The 5,000-nt window shown below is 41.8% G+C and overlaps 2 protein-coding genes across 3 annotated transcripts in view; one reads left to right on the top strand and one right to left on the bottom strand.

The window, feature by feature from the left end:
- The window catches only part of LOC119575111, a 38,235-nt gene that overhangs the window by 1,482 nt on the left and 31,753 nt on the right, over positions 1–5,000 (top strand). The gene's annotated exons all lie outside the window — the stretch shown is intronic.
- LOC119575112 overlaps positions 1–5,000 on the bottom strand; it is a 16,487-nt gene that overhangs the window by 10,930 nt on the left and 557 nt on the right. The gene's annotated exons all lie outside the window — the stretch shown is intronic.

The raw sequence follows: 5,000 nt of genomic DNA, 5'->3' as shown, positions 1-5,000 counted from the left end.
AAAAATCTTTTAGGCTGAAGAGGTATATTTGTTTCACAGTGACAAAATTTAAAGCAGACATATTAGTAAGTCCGTTTCAGGGGGAAAAAAAGCAAAATTAAGCATAGCAGCTGGTGGATCTCGCTCAAGGGATTTAATAGACAGGCTGCAGCTACGGAGATAAGAATAAGGTAGTTTGGAAACATTAGCATGGGCAGATAGCAGCGGTGTAGCTAAGGGGATGTAGGTGGTAAGGACAAAGTGTTGATAGTGGGTAAGAACTTGATAGAGTGTCAGTGGTAGATAGAGCTTTTTTAGTTATTGTTCCTCAGTTATGATGCAGCTGATAAAATGCTAATGTTATTAAAGTTTGTTTGAGTTCTGTGAATAATGGTATCACTATATTTCACATTTTTAAACTCGGGTTGAACATGTGAAATATAATGAAAAAGTTCAATGTAAGCATTAAAAATACACATTATAGCACAAATATCACAGTCCTTACAAGTAAACGTAAACAGGGTTCTTGCAGGCTTAAACTAAACACGAATTATTAGTGATGAGTGTTGACTGTTGTTAAGTGCTGAGAATGCAAAAGTAAAAAAAAATAAAAATTCATACAACATGAGACAGTGGTAGGGAATGCACCATTGATCTTTAGGTCTGTGTAGAAATGATAATTCTGAGTTTTTATAAACAAATTCATGAAATATAAATGTTAGTTAAAACAACAGTGACAGCAATTTTTGCAGTAAAATAAATTGGTGACTGAACACGAATATCAGAATGCCAGATGTATGTTATAATGATTATATTTATTTAATCCCATTTTAAATCAAGACAACATGAATGTCTAATTCTGTATTCCTGGGCTTTGACTAACAAAAGTGACTGAAAGCACATGCAAAAATAAAGGAACACAAATACTAGGAATGTATTTAATTATGAAATATATACAATAATAACAAAATAAATAGTACATAATACGCATTTTCATTATTGTTAAGCGAAAAATATAGCTAAAAAAACTTGTTGATTATTACGTAGGCTTTGGGGGGCGAACTTTTAACAAAATGAACGTACAAACGCACATTAACTATTAAAAGAAAGATTGTTTATTGCTAGAAAAGATAACAGAGCTGACACACATCGAAAGTAAGATCACTATCCCACTGATGGAATCCTTTATAATCAAGGATGGGCAAAAACTTAGCTGTGGTTTAAGGATTTACTGGGTGGTAGTTACAACAAGAGGTTCCTGCCAGGTGAGGTTTAAATCACATACTATTACCTTCCACTAAAACACTTGGTTTATGTAACTATCAGTCATATTCGTCATTAGAGTAAGAAATTCTTTTATTCATCGTCATTTACACTGTTACTTCAACTGTGCCACATCATGACCCTGAAGTAACACAGGGGGTATGGGAGCTTCCCGGGGCATCAGCACATACAGGGAGTGGCAAGTTGGGGAATTCAAGTCGTAAATCGCGGTTCCTTTTGCGTGATCCAACCCCCGCGCTCAAGTCAGGGATTATCATCCTTTTGACCAGAACTAGACACACATTTCAGAACTAGATAAAAAAAAAAAATCTGTCCTGGTTTCGGGGTTAACGAATATCAATAGTCTATAGTTGCCTTAGAAATATTGGATGGTTAAGATATAGGCGTGGCGTGTCCGAACATGTTGGAGGCTTTGACATATGGGGGGATGGGGGCTAGAGATGGTTGCGATGCGTCCTAACATGGGCGCTAGGAAATGGGCCGGGGTGAGTGTGGGTGGGCGCTCTAGCATGTTGGCCGCTAAGAAATGTATCGGCGGGGTGCGGAGATTCAAGAGATGGACGCGATATGTCCTAGCATGTTGGGGATTCCTTAAGCATGGCGGATTTCCTCGTAATAAACAAAGGTAGTTCACCTGACATATAACTAATACGAGATGTAATATACAATATAAAACCACCAAGACCACAACCTTGTACCACCAACCTATGCTTCAGCTTAAACTACCCCAGGCATCCGTTAATATGCAAAATATCTCAAGTTTGCATTCCATCCTGGTAAACTGGTTAAATATGATAGGACGAGAGAGAGAGAGAGAGAGAGAGAGAGAGAGAGAGAGAGAGAGAGAGAGAGAGAGAGAGAGAGAGAGAGAGAGAGAGAGAGAGAGAGAGAGAGAGAGAGAGTTTACATTCCAGCAGAGCACATAGTTATAATATTATGGGGCAAACAGGGCGTGAGTGTACATCCCAGTATAGCACCAATTTATATTAGACGGTGAAAAAAGAGTGAAATAGGGCTATAGACAGGGACACACACACACACACACACACACACACACACACACACACACACACACACACCACACACACACACACACACACACACACACACACACACACACACACACACACGCCAACACACACACACACACACCCCGCACACACACCACACACACAACACACACACCACAACACACAAAACACACACACAAAACACACACACCACACACGCACACACACACACACACACACACCACACACACACACACACATAGAGAGAGAGAGAGTGAGAGAGAGAGAGAGAGAGAGAGAGAGAGGAGGGAGAGAGAAGAGAGAGAGGAGAGAGAGAGAGAGAGAGAGAGAGAGAGAGAGAGAGAGAGAGAGAGAGAGAGAAGAGAGAGAGAGAGAGAGAGAGAGAGAGAGAAAAGAGAGAGAGAGAGAGAGAGAGAGAGAGAGGACAGAGAGACAGAGAGACAAAGAACAGAAAAACACACAGAGAAACAGAAAAACCACAAAGAGAGAGAGAGAGAGAGAGAGAGAGAGAGAGAGAGAGAGAGGAGAGAAAAGAGAGAGAGAGAGAGGAGAGAGAGAAAAAAAGAGAAGAGGAGAGGAAGAGAGAGAGAGAAGAGAGAGAAGGAGAGAGAGAGAGAGAGAGAGAGAACAGACAGGACAGACAGAAAAGGGGAGGGGAGAAGTAGATTTAAGAAAATGGGGAAGATGATAGAGAAGAGATAGATAGATAGATAGATAGATGATACAGAGAGAGAGAGAGAGAGAGAAGAAAAAGAGGGGAAGGGGAGAGAGAGAGGAGAGAGAGGAAGGGGAGGAGAGAGGAGAAGGGGAGGGGAGAGAAAGGGGAAAAGAGAGAGAGAGGAGAGAGAGAGAGAGAAAAGGGGAGAGAGGGGAGAGAGAGAGAGAGGGTGGGAGAGAGAGAGAGAGAGAGAGGAGAGAGAGAAAGAGAGGCAGAATGAGACAGAAAAAGTGAAAGATAGATAGATAGATAGATAGAAGATAGATTGATAGATAGATAGATAGAGATATAGATAGGATAGATAGATAGATAGAGAGAGAGAGAGAGAGAGGAGAGAGAGGGAGAGGAGAGGAGAGGAGGAGAGAGAGAGAGAGAAGAGAGAGAGAGAGGGAGAGAAGAAGGAGAGAGAGATAGAGAGAGAGGAGGAAAAGGGAGAGAGAGAGAGAGAGAGAGCGAGAGAGGAGAGAGAGAGAAGAGAGAGAGATGAGAGAGAGAGAGAGAGAGGAGATGGAGAGTGAGAGAGAGAGAGGGAGAGAGGAGATGGAGAGAGAAGGGGAGAGAAAGAAGAAGAGAGAGAGAGAGAAAAGAGAGGAGAGGGGGAGAGAGGAGAGAGAGGGAGAGAGAGAGAGAGAGAGAAGAGAAGGAGGGAAGAGAGAGATGGAGAGAGAGAGAGAGAAGAGAGAGGAGGGGAGAGAGAGAGAGAGAGGGGAGAGAGAAGAGAGGGGGAGAGAGAGAAGGGGAGGAGAAGAGAGAGAGAGGGGGGAGAGGAGAGAGAGAGAGAGAGAGGAGGGTGGAGAAGGGGAGAGAGAAGGAGAGAAAGAGAGAGAGAGGAGAGAGAAAAGAGAGAGAGAGAGAGAGGGAGAAGGGGGAGAGAGAGGAGAGAGATAGAGAGAGAGGAGAGAGAGAGAGAGAGAGATGAGAGAGAGAGAGAGAGAGAGAGAGAGAGAGAGAGAGAGAGAGAGAGAGAGGCAGAGTGAGACAGAAAAAGTGAGAGATAGAAAGAAAGAGAGAGAGGGAGAAGCTTTCTTACTTCTTCATAACTCAAGCGAACAAGCTGTGTAACAGACACACACACAAGACCCTCACACATGGTAATAGTAATTGCTTATATAACTGACAATCAGCGTAGGGGTTTTGCAGCACTGACTGCTGAATTATATAGATTTTTTGTGAATTATTTCCTAACCTAATCTATGGAAAACAATGGTTTTGTGTTTACCACCCAGAATGTACAAAGGCGACCAACTTTTATCTTATTATGTCTCTCGAGAAACTGGACGCTGATGCTATTACTTGTTGCAGACTGACTTCGAATGGGGTCCATAGCGCTGTATCTTTCCGCTAAAATATTCTTCAAGGTGAATGGGCTATAGTGGGCATAACAGTAACGATTTCGAGCGATTTTGATCTTCATTTCCGTCGAAAGTCACTCATTTAAATAACAATGAAATTACGGCTTTATGTCTCTGTACTATACAATCTAGTTCGATACAGGATTCCCAATACATTAAGAATTACCTGATCTAGCGCATTACATAATTCATGTGTCTTTCTTGTATCCTCAGCTAACGATATATTTATTTTTTATTCATTTTAATTTCGTTTCTTTTCTATTATTAGCACACCAATGTTTCCCAACGACTGCAGGTTCTCTTGCTTCACGTCCCAGGTGTTAGATCTTGCTTCAGATCGCCTCACAGCTCTTTGCAGCCTCCCTTTCTGTTATGACCGGAGTACACTGGATATCTTGATGTTTATACTTTCATTTGTTGAAATATTTCACTTAATAAAGCAGTTGTTATCCTAATTACGGAAGTATTGGATGAACTGACATACGATGGCGTGGCCATGGAGGGTCGTAACCCCACACCTTTCTTAAAGTATTGGTTCTTGTAATTCTTCGACGCGGAGAGAGAAACAAGGTAGGATTATATTCACTGCTTATCTCGATGACTTGCGGATGTTTTCTTACAACAGAAATTTCCAAA

Source organism: Penaeus monodon, chromosome 7 (assembly GCF_015228065.2).
Source record: "Penaeus monodon isolate SGIC_2016 chromosome 7, NSTDA_Pmon_1, whole genome shotgun sequence".
Lineage (NCBI taxonomy): Eukaryota > Metazoa > Arthropoda > Malacostraca > Decapoda > Penaeidae > Penaeus > Penaeus monodon.
Note: the sequence above shows the minus strand (reverse complement) of the source record. Positions and strands in the feature narration are given on the sequence as shown.